Source organism: Phaseolus vulgaris, chromosome 4, assembly GCF_051622355.1.
Source record: "Phaseolus vulgaris cultivar YP4 chromosome 4, ASM5162235v1, whole genome shotgun sequence".
Taxonomy (NCBI): domain Eukaryota; kingdom Viridiplantae; phylum Streptophyta; class Magnoliopsida; order Fabales; family Fabaceae; genus Phaseolus; species Phaseolus vulgaris.
Genome location: NC_143501.1, coordinates 38,776,313 through 38,791,355, shown reverse-complemented (window position 1 = coordinate 38,791,355; position 15,043 = coordinate 38,776,313).

Genomic DNA, 15,043 nt, shown 5'->3' with positions numbered 1-15,043 from the left:
TCACCAAAGTGATCAAATCTTTAAGTTTTATTTAATTCCAAATTATGGATGAAATTTTATTTCATATAATGATATTATTTATGGAATTATTTGTATGATAGATTTGTAATCACCAAAGTGATCAAATCTTTAAGTTTTATTTAATTCCAAATTATGGATGAAATTTTATTTCAATTAATGATATTATTTATGGAATTATTTGTATGATAGATTTGTAATCACCAAAGTGATCAAATCTTTATGTTTTATTTAATTCCAAATTATGGATGATGAAATTTTATTTCAATTAATGATATTATTTATGGAATTATTTGTATGATAGATTTGTAATCACCAAAGTGATCAAATCTTTAAGTTTTATTTAATTCCAGATTACTGATAAATTTTATTCCAATTACCTATAGAATGGATGCTAAATTATTTATATATATGGGTAAATGGAAATTCATTATTATAGGGCATTATGGATCACCCAAAGGTTGATTAGTTGTCCTTATAATTAATGGATATGATTGTTGGTAGTGAGTATGTGTTATTAGTTTTGCTTGTATATCCAAAGATAACAAATGTTTCTAGTTAATGCATACATCTTGCCAAATAAAGTTAATACTATTAGCATCATTATGTTTTGTGTATTAATGAATCTCCCAAAGGAGAACATTAGTATACATAGAATGTTTTCTGAATCTGTATAGTATGTTTAGTTTATGACTCAAAGTATTAATGTTAAGCATGTGTGATCAAGTATTGTTCCTGTATCTTTATGCGAATGAGCATAGTAAGTAATATTAAGTTTGCTCTTCCCAAAACTGATGGTGCAAAAGAATTTATGAAATTTGTGGAAGAGCGCTCCCAAACTACTGATAAGTCTCTTGTTGGGACATTAATGAGTATATTAACCACCATGGAATTTGATGGTTCTCATACTATGCACAAACATGTCATTGAAATGACTAATATTGCGGTAAGACTTAAGTCTATTGGATCTGGTACTCTTTATGATGGATTATATAGATTGAATCTCGATAATCTATATGCTGAAACTCTTATGACCTCGCATAATAATGTTGGCATTAAATGTAGTTTGGTGAATGAATGTTCTGCTTTCTTGTGGCACAAACGTTTGGGACATATTTCCAAAGAAAGGATGGAGAGATTAGTAAAGAATGAAATACTTCCAAGTTTGGATTTTACTGATATGAATGTATGTGTGGATTGTATTAAAGGCAAACAAACAAAACACACAAAGAAGGGAGCCACAAGAAGTACTCAGCTTCTTGAAATTATACACACTGATATATGTGGACCTTTTGATGCAAGTTCTTTCAATAAAGAAAGGTATTTTATCACCTTTATTGATGATTTTTTACATTATGGTTATGTCTATTTACTGCATGAAAAATCGCAAGCGGTGAATGCCTTGGAAGTTTATATAAATGAAGTGGAAAGGCAATTAGACAGAAAGGTGAAAATTGTCAGGTCAGATAGAGGTGGTGAATATTATGGAAAGTATGATGAAAGTGGACAACAGCCTGGTCCGTTTGCTAAGTTCCTTGAGAGACGTGGTATTTGTGCTCAATACACAATGCCAGGTACACCACAACAAAATGGTGTTTCAGAAAGGCGTAATCGAACCTTAATGGATATGGTTAGGAGTATGTTAAGTAAGTCAACTGTACCTATTTCATTGTGGATGTATGCTTTAAAAACTGCCATGTATCTGTTGAACAAGGTTCCTAGTAAGGCAGTTCAAAAGACACCGTTTTGAATTGTGGACAGGAAGGAAACCCAGTTTGAGACACCTGCATGTTTGGGGATGTCAGGAAGAAGTCAGAATATACAATCCGCTAGAGAAGAAATTGGATGCAAGAACAATCAGTGGATATTTCATTGGTTATCCAGCAAAGTCAAAAGGGTATATGTTTTACTGTCCTACCCAAAACACAAGAATTGTTGAATTTGGAAATGCACGGTTCATTGAAAATGGTGAAACCAGTGAGAGTAATACTTCACAAAATGTGGAGATTAAGGAAGTTAGAGTACAAGTTCCTTTAACTAGTACCTTTACTTCAAGTATTGTTGTTCCTAATGTAGTTGAGTCACTCAACGATGAAGAAGAACAACAAATTAATGATCATGAAGAAAATAATGAACCTGTAGTAGAACAACCACAAGAAATAGTATTAAGAAGATCTCAAAGAGAAAGAAAGTCTGCTGTTTCGAATGATTATGTGGTTTATCTACAAGAGTCAGAAAATGAGTTAAGTATTGATAATGATCCAGTTTCATTTTCAGACGCCATCAATGATGATAATTCTGATAAGTGGTTAGATGCCATGAAAGATGAGCTTAAATCAATGGCACAGAATGATGTATGGGACCTTATAGAATTTCCAGAAGGATGCAAGAGAGTCGGGTGTAAATGGGTCTTTAAGACTAAACGTGACTCTCATAGCAATATCGAACGTTACAAGGCTCGACTTGTTGCCAAAGGTTTTACTCAAAAGGATGGCATTGATTATAAGGAAACATTTTCACCTGTTTCTAAGAAAGATTCCTTTAGAATTATCATGGCATTAGTAGCTCATTATGATCTTGAGTTGCATCAGATGGATGTCAAAACTGCTTTTCTGAATAGGGATTTAGAAGAGGATGTTTATATGGACCAACCAGTGGGGTTCATTGAAGAAGGAAAGGAACACATGGTGTGTAAACTTAAGAAATCAATATACGGGCTTAAACAGGTTTCTAGGCAATGGTATCTTAAGTTCAATGATACTATTGTGTCCTTTGGGTTTAAGGAAAACATCGTTGATCGGTGTATATATCTGAAGGTCAGTGGGAGCAAGTTTATATTCTTGATTCTGTATGTTGATGATATCTTGCTTGCAACTAATGATCTTGGTCTATTAAGTGAGACTAAGAAGTTTCTCTCTAATAACTTTGAGATGAAAGATATGGGTGAGGCATACTATGTGATAGGAATTGTAATATTCCGTGACAGATCACAAGGACTGTTAGGTTTGTCTTAGAAAGCATATATTAATAAAGTTTTAGAGAGATTCAGAATGGATAAATGTTCGACATCTCCTGTTCCAATACAGAAAGGAGACAAATTTAGTCTCATGCAATGTCCAAAGAATGACTTGGAACGGAAACAGATGGAGAATATACCTTATGCATCTATTGTTGGGAGTTTAATGTATGCTCAAACTTGTACACGACCAGATATTAGTTTTGCAGTTGGTATGCTTGGTAGATACCAAAGTAATCCAAGATTGGATCATTAGAAAGCTGCAAAGAAAGTTTTAAGATACTTGCAAGGAACGAAGGATCACATGCTTACTTATAAAAGATCTGATCACCTTGAGGTGATTGGATATACAGATTCAGATTTTGCTGGCTGTGTGAATACACGAAAGTCTACATTTGGTTATGTGTATCTTTTAGCCGGAGGAGCGATTTCATGGAAAAGTGCAAAGCAGTCAGTCATCGCTGCGTCCACTATGGAGGCTGAATTTGTGGCATGCTTTGAGGCCACAGTTTAGGCTAATTGGTTGCGGAATTTTATTTCAGGACTTGGAATTGTTGACAGTATTGCCAAGCCGCTGAAAATTTATTGTGATAACTCCGCAGCAGTCTTCTTTTCTAAAAACGACAAGTATTCCAAAGGTGCTAAACATATGGAATTGAAATACTTTGCCGTTAAAGAAGAAGTTCAGAAACATAAAGTGTCAATAGAACATATTAGCACTGATCTTATGATTGCTGACCCTTTAACAAAAGGGTTACCGTCCAAAACATTTACTGGTCATGTTGTAAATATGGGCATTATGTCTACTAGTGAATTATGAATGTTGTTAATGCTTATTTGACACTCTGAGCTCATTGATAAATAAAGTTTCTGAAATTTATGTTGTTTTCTACTTTATGTATATGCATGCAAATTATGTTATTGTGTTGTGGAAAACAAATTATGTTGTTATTGATGACAATGACATTATGTTTGAACCTATTATGAATTTCTCACTATAAAGTCATATTAAGGAGAAAGAATGATATAGTAGTACATGGAAGGAAATGTGTTGATTCAAATGAGATGTAACCACCATGACTCTTATTATTTTTGTATTCTTGATTATGAATAATGATAGAACCAATTTATGTAAGGCATTTTAAATGCGCATTTATGTAATTATTAAACCATGAAAGTATTATAACTCATATGAGTCAAGTGGGAGAATGTAAGAAATTATGTATATTAATTTCTATAAAGTGACTCACATGACTTAGAGTTTGGGCTTTGGGCCCAAATATGATTTAATAATAATAATAGAATTAAAGGCTCATTGGTTAATGTGAGAAATATATATCTGATGATATACCTAATGAAAACCTACATCTGATGGAGATTGGGTACTAAAGGCTATAGGGTTCTGTCTCTGCAAATAATAGTTGTCTCACTGTTAACCATCACGAAAGTGTGTGACAAGTACGAAATTGCTAAGAGATAGATTGGGATAAAGGAGATAAAGTAACTGCTCAATTAGGATCACTCATGGATCAAGGTAAGTGCCTATTTCTTCTTCATTGTATGTTTTGTGTGAGAATCATGATATGATAAGATCTATTTGTGAACATAATTGTATGTGTTCAATTTACGTATATTCATGTTTTGACTTACATCTTTTTCTACATTGTCCTTTTTTAATTTCTTCTTGTTGTTTAACTTAAGAGTGTTTAAATTAGTAAACTATATTTTTATTTCATACTTTACATTCTCATTATACAAAAAATAAAGAGTACTCTCATTTTGTGCCTGTTAATAAAAATTGACATAAAAAAATGAACACAATATAAATGACACTAATATTCACATTATTCAAGAAATTTAAACACATTGTACTAAAGTAATACATTTTACATTAGTTCCCTTTTTCATTTTATATATGGAAAAAGTTAATACAAGAAAATAATATACTATGTAACAACACACAACCTCTCAATAAATTTGTTGTCATGGCAAAAGAAATGGACAAAAACTCATCTAAGACTTTCTATATCCAAGGAAATAAATAATTGAAAATAAACATATGCAACCATTCACTTTTCACCTTTAGGATAATATATATCCGCAACATATTACAATTTGAATCTCACTCACAACACTATAAATTAAGATATATACTAAAGGTTCATATATGTACATAGAATCAAAATTGATGTATCTTGATTAACAATAGACTCAATTTTATGTAGTTTTCTGGACCTTATCATTTGAAGGCTTGATATACTTTTTTTTTGCAATGATTTTATCTTTTGTATAAGGGTTGAAATACTCATAAAGTACTCCTTTTAATTTTATTCATTTTTTGTTGAACAAAAATTAAAGTGATTCGAGACAAAGGTTTCAAGACAGTGTTTCGATCCTGTGCCCGTAATTATGTTGGTATCTGCATTTTTTCCTAACATCAGAATTTGGAGGAGTCATTATCTAAGTTGATTTTAAGATTGGACATTTTATGGTGGCACTTTTTATGAGTTTTTATTTTTAGGCAAAATATGGTGAGAAACCCAAAGAAGATTCCCACTGGACACAAACTTAACCAAGTGGTTAAGTAAGTGTGAAGGTGCACTTCTAAAGGGAAAATAGAAAAACAAATTATAAAGTGATGATGATGAGGTGGGGAATTTAAGAAAAAAATAAGATAGTTATGATAAGATGATGTCCGAAAGTAAAGGAGGAATTAAAGAACACGAATGAAAAAGGAAGGCGCAAATGAATGGAAAGAAAAGAGAAAAAGTGAAGGAAGCTTATGGATTGGAGGGGATGATTCATGCCACTTGGAAGGTGAGAGGGTTCCAAGATGAGTGGTGCAGAGCCGCCACTTGAAGTGCAATACAATCAAGATAAGATCTAAATTCAAAGAGCACTCAAGAATCACTAAAACACTCTAACAAAGTTTCTTTTATATTCAATTTCAATGTGTGTCATTACATAGGGGAAGGCACTCTTTATATAGGGAGGAGTGACTTGGAGAGCAAAATGAGGGGAGTGTTGATCATGGGAGCTTTGATGTTTCAAATCCACGATGAAGCTTGAAACTGTGCTGCTCTTTGGTTTAGGTTTAGTATATGGTGTTTAGAATCTTTGTAAGATCTTTCCTAGTTCCTTGGACAAGCTTGCTCAAATATGTATTTTATAAGAAAATTGTTTTTCTAAGCAAAGAGAAAAACAACCGGTTGAATTCTCGAAATAATCGGTTGTTTGTCACTTGGCTTGTTTAAAGGTTTTAAAACTATTTTTGACTTGGTTAAGTAACTACCAATTCAACCGGTTAAAACGTCTTTTCAATCGGTTGATCGTGACATTTCATAACAGCTTTTTGAAAACTTGTTAATCTGTTTAGGATGTGAATCAAAACTGTTTTGGCTAATAAATGTTGCCTTGAATGACTAGTTTTGTGTGCTATAAATATAACCTTTCTTTCAAAACAAAATATAGAAGTTTTATATCAAACAGAGTTTGATTGAGATTGATTTGAAAGAAGTTTTCAAAAGTTTTGCAAGATTGTTGTTTAGTTGTGCACTGGTTCAAGGTATGATCATAGGAGCTTTCTGATTCCTGTAAACTCAGGTGTAATTTGTTCCTTTCATGATTCTTGTATTTGATCTCTCATAAACTTGTAAGTGTGTGTGAAATCCTGTAAAGTCAAAGGTTGTTCTGACTAGAGGTGTATGTTTGCAAAGAAGGTGAGTGGTTCTTGTGGTTTCAAGATCACCTCTTTGTGGTTGTGTATGTTGTAATCTGTGAGTGATTACTAGTGGAACCCAGTGGTTATTCTGGGAACTGGATGTAGCTCAAGGTTGAGTAAACCACTATAAAATTGGCTGATTAAATCTTTCTCTCTCTCACTCTTTATAACTGTTTGTTTTAATTCTGCTTTTGCTGCTACTATAAACAACCGGTTAAAACGAAGTTTCAACTGATTGAAATTCTGCAAACAATTTCTTAATCATTGTTTGATTGCTTTCCTTGATTGCTTTATCTGTGAATTCTGCAAACAATTTCAATCTTTGTGAAAATCTTTGATAAAAAATTCACCCCTATTGTTTAAGCCATTAATTATTACAGGGAGGGTAGAAAAGAGAAAGATGTGGGGTAGGATTGTCATTTGTGAGAAACTTTCTAGAAGGTAGGTCGAAGAAACCCTAAACCTAGGTGCACATGTCATGAAAGGTGGGCCTGACACACGCCTAAATTACTAAGTATCCCTACTCAAATTACTAAGCACACCATACACTAGCTTATTTTTCTATTTGACATCCCTAAAGTGAGCCCAATTTATTTTACATAAACTTGTCTTGTGAAAAGACTAGAAGGAAGAACAACTGATATTTTGATTCATGCTTGGTTCTTCTTCTGCTGAGGCTTTACTGAGGCTGTATCATGTGTTTATGGTTTTTGATTCAAGGTTTAGGGTTTAGGGTTTAAGGTTAAACAATTATGGTGATAGGCTCAAAGAAACTTACTTAAACTTTTAACTATTAAGCTTTAATTTTCTTAGAAAGTGTAAAACTAAGAAGGATAAGGTTCCATAAATGTGAAAACAATTCGCCACATAAAAAGAATCCTCTTAATATTTTAATCTTGAAAAGTGAATTGCATTCAAATTATTTTTGTATTTGTCTTTATGAATTTAAAATGTCCACATCGATGGGTAGAAATTCATTTACATCGTATAAACATCGATGTGTTCATCAGGGTCGATTGTCCCGCAATATCAGTGTATACTCAGTCCTTTCCAAGTTGTTGGTAGTTGTTCTTCCATCACCCCCATCGACAAAGGGGTAGCGACGTGATCCTCTAATCGTCCCAGATGTGTGGGGTGATGTGGTGAGCATGGATTCAGCTTCGTCTTTTACCATTTTGTACATCACTGAAGGAAAAAATCCAGTAATGGTTTTTGAGTTATGGTTAGATACATTACGGGGTGGTGTTCAACTAGCTTCTTCTTCATCTCCTCGTTCTCCTGCTTAACTATCCGAATTTCCTCCTCGTTCGTCATTTCATGTTGGTCATCTCCCTTTGAAGGGTCAAGAGGATGACCATTGGGTCATTTACGTTTACTCTTGAATCGATTGTAATATTTCTTGTAGTTACCATAAAACTTATTGTCCTTCTCAGTCCCATAGTCACTAGTGCACAAAGACGAAACGAATGCGACTATTTTAAATTTATAAGGGCGGCTGTATAGCCGCATTTGATCAACGTGCACTTGTAAATCGAAGAGATAAGAGTGCGGCTATATAGCCACACTTGAAAATACCATTTATAAGTGCGGTTATTTCTTATAGTCGCACTTGTATATGCCAAAACATTAAAAAAAATTAAAAAATTTAAAAACACCGACAATCTTGTGTGAAGGCAACGTTAATGAAGAGTGGCACGGGAGTGCCAGCAACGGCAGCGGAAGCGGCAGCGGCAGTGGACAGGGAAGCAGCGACGGAGCAAACCAAAAAACCCACAAGAACCCACGAAGGCAATGAAAGAGTAATGAGCAATGCAAGAAACCAAACAATGTAAGAAAAACGAAAAAATTTATACATGAAGAGTGGCACGAGCAACATATATAGGAAAAACGAAAACATCTATTCATATATTTGTGAAGATGAAGAGGAAGAAAGAGAGCTCAAGAAACTTACATTGGCACAAATGGAATGTAGACGAGGCAGAAGGAGATGAACTCAGAGCGCAAACGCAAAACGAAAGGAAAGACGAGAAAGAAAGTATGAAATTGTGTGTGGCGCGCTTCAAAATTTAGGGTAAAAAAGGATTTACGAATGCGGCTAAAGATAAAACCACATTCGTAAATCAAAATATTTTGATTTACAAGTGCGACTATACAAATAGCCGCATTCGTAAATCAAGTGTTTTGATTTACAAGTGCGGCTATACAAATAGCCGCATTCATAAATCAAAACAATTTCAAAAATGCCACCGCGTTTTTTACGAAAGCGGGTAGCGCAAAAGCCACATTAAATAAAGAGTATCCTTTTCTTCTTTTTGCACTAGTGAGTGGTCATCAAGTGTTCTTACACACATTGGTAAGGGGTCGTCTCCTCAATCAATTGTTGATGGTTTTGGTCTTCGACTACGATCCTCGATCTTGGTTAGCAGTGGGGGTACCTGCAAAAGATACTCTAACGCTCAAGTTAGGATTCGATATACTATGGTTGGAGTATTAACTGCTATTAAATGTCTATCCTTGTTTTGCTCTCAATTGTGGATTTATGTAGGTGCGTCAGGTTTTTATATAACTTACCAAGTTAATTCTTACACGCTATGCCTAATTAATCACCTTAGAAATGAGGTTTTTTTTATGACCGACTTTTGTTCGATTTGGAGGAATCAGTTACGTGTGCCAATGCCTCTCTAACAACATAAACAACAATAATTTTTGTTAAAAAAATAGAGGTAATTCAATTATAAACATAAAAATACACAAATAAAACAAAATACTAACATATCAAGAAGCCTTATCCAAACTCCCGTTATATTAAAATAGAGAAATTTTTAATATTATTATACAAGCATATACTATGTATCTTTAAATTATAAAACAACATTCGTCTAACTTAGATGTTTTTTTAAAATATATCTAGTCATAAAATTTCTACCTTTAGGCTTTTTATCACATCTAAAGCAGTTCTAATACAAAATGGCATATAATTATAAATAACATGTTAATGTTTCAAAAGAGATTGTTTCCTTTTTGTGAAATCACACTCTTGGCGTCCTTTATAAAAGTGATCTATTTCATCTTTGAGGATTGAAAACTTTATTTAAAGTATAGTAAGTAATTTAAAATGTACTTAATCTAATTTAGGATATTTTAATGTGTAGCTAAAAAACTATATATTTAATTAAGGATATTTTTTTTGTATTATTTTTTTTACATTGTCCTTTTCTAATTTTATCTTCTTATTTAACTGAAATGTGTTTTCTTATTATACTATATTTTTCTTTCACATCTTACATTGTCATTATGCAAAACAATAAAGATCAGTCTTACTGTGTGCTTGTTAGTAGAATTTGATTTTAGAAAAAAGAGAAATTAACATGATATAATTGACATTAATATTCACATTATTCATGAATTTCAAACATATTACACAAAATTAATACATCTTACATTAATTTTCCTTTATCCTGGTATGGAAAAGGTTAGTTAATATAAGAAAATAATATGCCATGTAACATCATACAACCTCTCAACAAATAATTACATAATTATCTTCTATTTTATGTTTAACACTATTGTACTTTGAGGTATACTATAAAACCTTTTTATATTACTCACACCACCTTAACTAAGGTATGTGAGTTTAGTTGTTGCATCTTTGTGGGCTATTGAGTTTTGTTGTTGCATCTTTGGGACTTTTGATCTTTCATGGTTGGAAATGGACTTCAATTTCACTTTTGGTCTCACTTCCTGCATCTTGCATGCAAAACTTCTCAATCTATCTTCAAACATCTAGTACCTGATTAAACAAAATTATTATTAAAATTCAATTTTGAACTAAAGAATTGTTGGGGTTGATCTGATTTTACAAACATCCCTATAATTATATTTCTTTCAAAATAATTAACTCAATTTGAATAAAAAGGTGAAAATAAGATGTAATAAGTATTTCGAGATAGTTTCACAAAACAATTTTATGAGACTCTCACTTTTCAAGATCTGACTACACTTACAGATCTATGTGTTCAAGTTTATGTCACAGTGTTTTAATAAGGCACAAAGGAACCTTTTATACAAGTTTTCATATAATTCTTACAAAATCATTAATGGTTGAACGAAGATTTCCCGAAACTACTCATAAATTGTATTTAAGATTTATTTGACAATCATAAATAGTAGTTAAGATTTGTTTGACAAACAAACTGTGGCTACTTTTTAGTTAATAAACTATATTTTAACTAATAAACTAATTGTTAATAATAATTTTTGTATGTGGTGGCATATGATTCTTTTTATTTGAGATGTTAGCTAAGATGTCAAGTTTCATAGTAATACCTAATATGAAAGTTTTTATAAAAAAAACTAATAATATATAAAATTTTAACTTTTAAATTTCGATCTATTAAGTTAATTTATTAAAATATAAATTTTTAATGAACTAGTTAATAAATAAAAAATAAGATAAAAATATAACTATGTAAATTTTATTATATAAATGAAATTTATGTTTATAAACATAAATATATTATTGTGTAAGTATAACTTTTTAGGTATTTTTAAACAATTAAATTTTTATATATTTTTATTTATTTTTAAAAGTTTGTATATAATTTTTTTTATTTGAATAAGTTATTTTATTTAAATGAAGTAACCTAGGTAGTGTTCAAATTTAATTATGAATTTTATATTGATTTTATTTCTATGAACTTTATTATATTCAAGTTTCACATGTAATAAAAAATTTGTTATTTTAATTTGTAATACTGAATCCCTTTTAATTTTTGTTCCTGCTAGGGAGATGGGACCTAGAAGAACTATTGAAGTCTTCTTCTCCTTCCTTCGGTCGGGCAGGTGACTGGGTGATGAACTGTGATTCTTCTCGTCTTCTTGCTTATCCTTCGGTACTCGGCACTCGGTCGTCGGGCGAATCACCGGATGGTGGGGGTACCTGCGAAGGCATTCCAACGCTCAAGTCAGTAAAGAGGGTGGTTAGCTCTCAGGTAGGTGAACAGTAATAAATGACATACCTTACTCCTTGGAATGCGTGCTATTTATATTATTCTAATGGGCCTACCTTGTTGGGCCCGTTTATCGAGGTGGATACCGCTTAGGGTTGCATTACCTGATTCTTGATGATGGATTAACTTCACTGATCTTGGTTTGAGCGTTAGTTATAATAGGGTTAGGCCGTCGGCCAAACCATCATGGCATGGGTCGGCCATCGACCATGTTCCAGTGCCTCCCGGTCGTCTCAGCCGAGTCTCCTAAGGTCTCGGCCTCTCGGTCGTCTCTCGGCCTCTCGGCCAAGTCTTCTATGGTCTCAGACTCTCGGTCTCGGCCTCTCGGCCAAGTCTTCTAAGGTCTCGGCCTCTCGGCCAAGTCTTCCTTTGGTTTCGGTCAGGTTGACCAGGTCTCAGACAGGGAGGTTATGGGTCGGTCTCGCCCATACCGGTACAATTTTTAATTGTGTAACAAATTAAAAAAAAAATAATATAAAAAGTATTAAAAATAGTGTAATAATTAATTTTGTTTATAAAATTAAAATAAATAGTGTAACCGCCGTAAAAGGAGCGTCATCGCCCCACCCATTTTTCTCTTATCTCTTATCTGCTCTCTTTCTTTATATCTCTATCCTCCCTTTTTTTCTTTATTTTCTCCATCATATCTCATCTACTTCAAAATCTGATCATACCCTATAGTAGATGAGAAGTCAGAGATTATTCTTATTCGATAAAAAATTTAAACAAAATAATTTCTTTTTTTTTCTTATGATTTGGTAATCAATCTTAGTGGGACTAGTTTGTTGATCAAGAGTGATCAAAGGCTTTGAAGAATCCAAATTCAAGTGTTTGATGCAAGGCTGAAGTTGCTACTGTGTTTAGGATATGATCTGGGTAGTTTATTTGTGTAATCCACTCTTTGTTGAATCTAAAACTAAAGTGTTTTTAAAATCTTTTAAGATTAAAGTGTTTTTCAAAACTAAGTGAAAAACAACCTGTTGTTTTGTCGAAACAACCGATTGTTTTACTCTTAGGTGTTTTTGTAAAGGTTGAAAACTGTTTTGGTTGGTTGACTTGCTGTCAAACCAAAACAATCGATTGTTTCGTGATTTCAATCGATTGTTTGTTTGAAAATCCTAACAAAATTTTGTTTTGTTAGATGAGTATGCTTTAAATGATTTTCAACTTAATACGCTCCTGTATTAAATGCTTTGACCGATATTTGAAAGCTATAAATAGTTTGTTTATGTTTTATAACAAACAAGAAAAACAAATTTGAGTTTTTCAATTGTGAGAGATTGCTTTCGAGTTTTTGAACATTCACTTTTCAGCTTTGGTTTTCTCAAGAGAGAGTGGAATATGGTTACATCTGTATTGATTTCAGTTTGTTCTGTAAACAAGTGTAATTCGTTTTGAATACTTTGTAATTTCTGGTGTTGTAGCCAAGGAGTGTTGTGTGCTCTTGAGGTTGTCAAGATCAACATTTTTGGTGTGTGCTATGCCAAAGGAAGTGTGTTTCTTGAAGGGTTCAAGGTCACTTCTTTGGTGGTTTTTGTGTGTAATCTGTATTGATTGCTTAGTGGATTACCCAGTGGCTTCTGGGGACTGGATGAAACTCTTGGTTTAAGAGTGAACCAATATAAACTGTTTGTGTGTCTCTTTCTTCACTTAAACTCATTTAAATTCAGTTGTAATTGCTTTACTAGTATAAACAACCGATTGTTTTTCTGGTTCTTTGCTGTTTTGTGCTTTATATCTTGGCTAACTGAATTTCTGATTGAGTTTCATACAAAGGATTTTGTTCTAGCTGAAAAAGTTTTCGAAAACCCCCTTTAAACATATATTGATATTTGGTGATATTTGGATAACTTGTTTTAGATCTCCAAATTTTAGAGTGATTTCAATAAGCTGGAATTTCCATTGGAATAAGGAATTTCAAGTAAGGGAAGCCAACTTTAACTTTCAATAGTACCATAGACTAAAAGATTTGGATATAGAGGGGATGTGGTTCCAAGTTTTAAATTATCTTGTATGGATGTTATTTGATGAAATTGTTTGATTATATGTTGTGTCAACATGCAAAAATATTTGATTTTGATAGTTTGGTAGTTAAGTGTTGTTTTTTTACATTGAAAAGGTTCTTGAATGTTACGTGATTCAATGATATGAATTATATGTAAATGATGAATATTGTATGAATTTGATGTTATAAATTTGGGAGTTTGATGATATGTTAAGTATGAAAAGCCTATGTTTAATATATCATCTAGCTCAACTAATGATGAAAGTCACACACACTAAGGTACCAGGTGATGAAAAATTAATGAGGAAATTCATACATACCGTGACTACTTGTAGTCACATGGTATTAGATGTTTAAACTTATCGTGATCCTTTCTCTTAGATTTGTGTGTGAATTTAAGTCTTGAGTATTGGATCAGATGTTATTCCTTTATGTATTGAATTGAGTTGCAAGTTACAAGAAAATCAATAAATACATACATAATATATATTTCAAGTAACTAATATGTTAAGGAAATAATTTATGAATGAATTGAATAAATATGTAAATATTTTAATACAATAAGTGTTACCTAATCATATAATGAGACAAATTCAACAAATGTTTAATATAAATTTCAAATATATTAGTATTCTTAAATGTAATTTAATTTGAAAGTTAGTAAGCACAATTATTTTTGTAAAGTGTTAATTAGTCTCCTATACACTAAGATGACAATGCAACTTACAATAAACTTAATAAATACTCCTAAGGATTTCAAACATTTTATATGCTTAGGAAAAAATTATTTATGGAATTGATCATAAGTAAAAAAATTTATGGCTTGGAACATTAACTAATCATGCTACATATAAATTTCAAAAATCTCATTATATTTGTTAGAATTTGATTAGTATATAAATTTAAACATGATTTTTTATGCATAAACCATTAGTTAGTCAAACTCACATTGAGTTGTTTGGTACATCTTACAAGATACTAAATAAATATCAAACATACAATAAGATAAATTATTGTATGGCCCCTTCAATGAAGATGTTCTAAATATTTATTAGTCATACATACATTGAGTTGTCTATGTAAGTCGCAATAAACTCAATAAGTATTTAATGTACATTTTGATAATTTACGAAAGACTTTAATAGTGAAATTAACATATACCCATATATGTGTACATATATATATGTATTGAGTGTTAAATAATAATACAATAAGATAAACTAAATAAATACCTAAGATATATTTCAAAGAATATGCTTAGTTGGAATAAGATT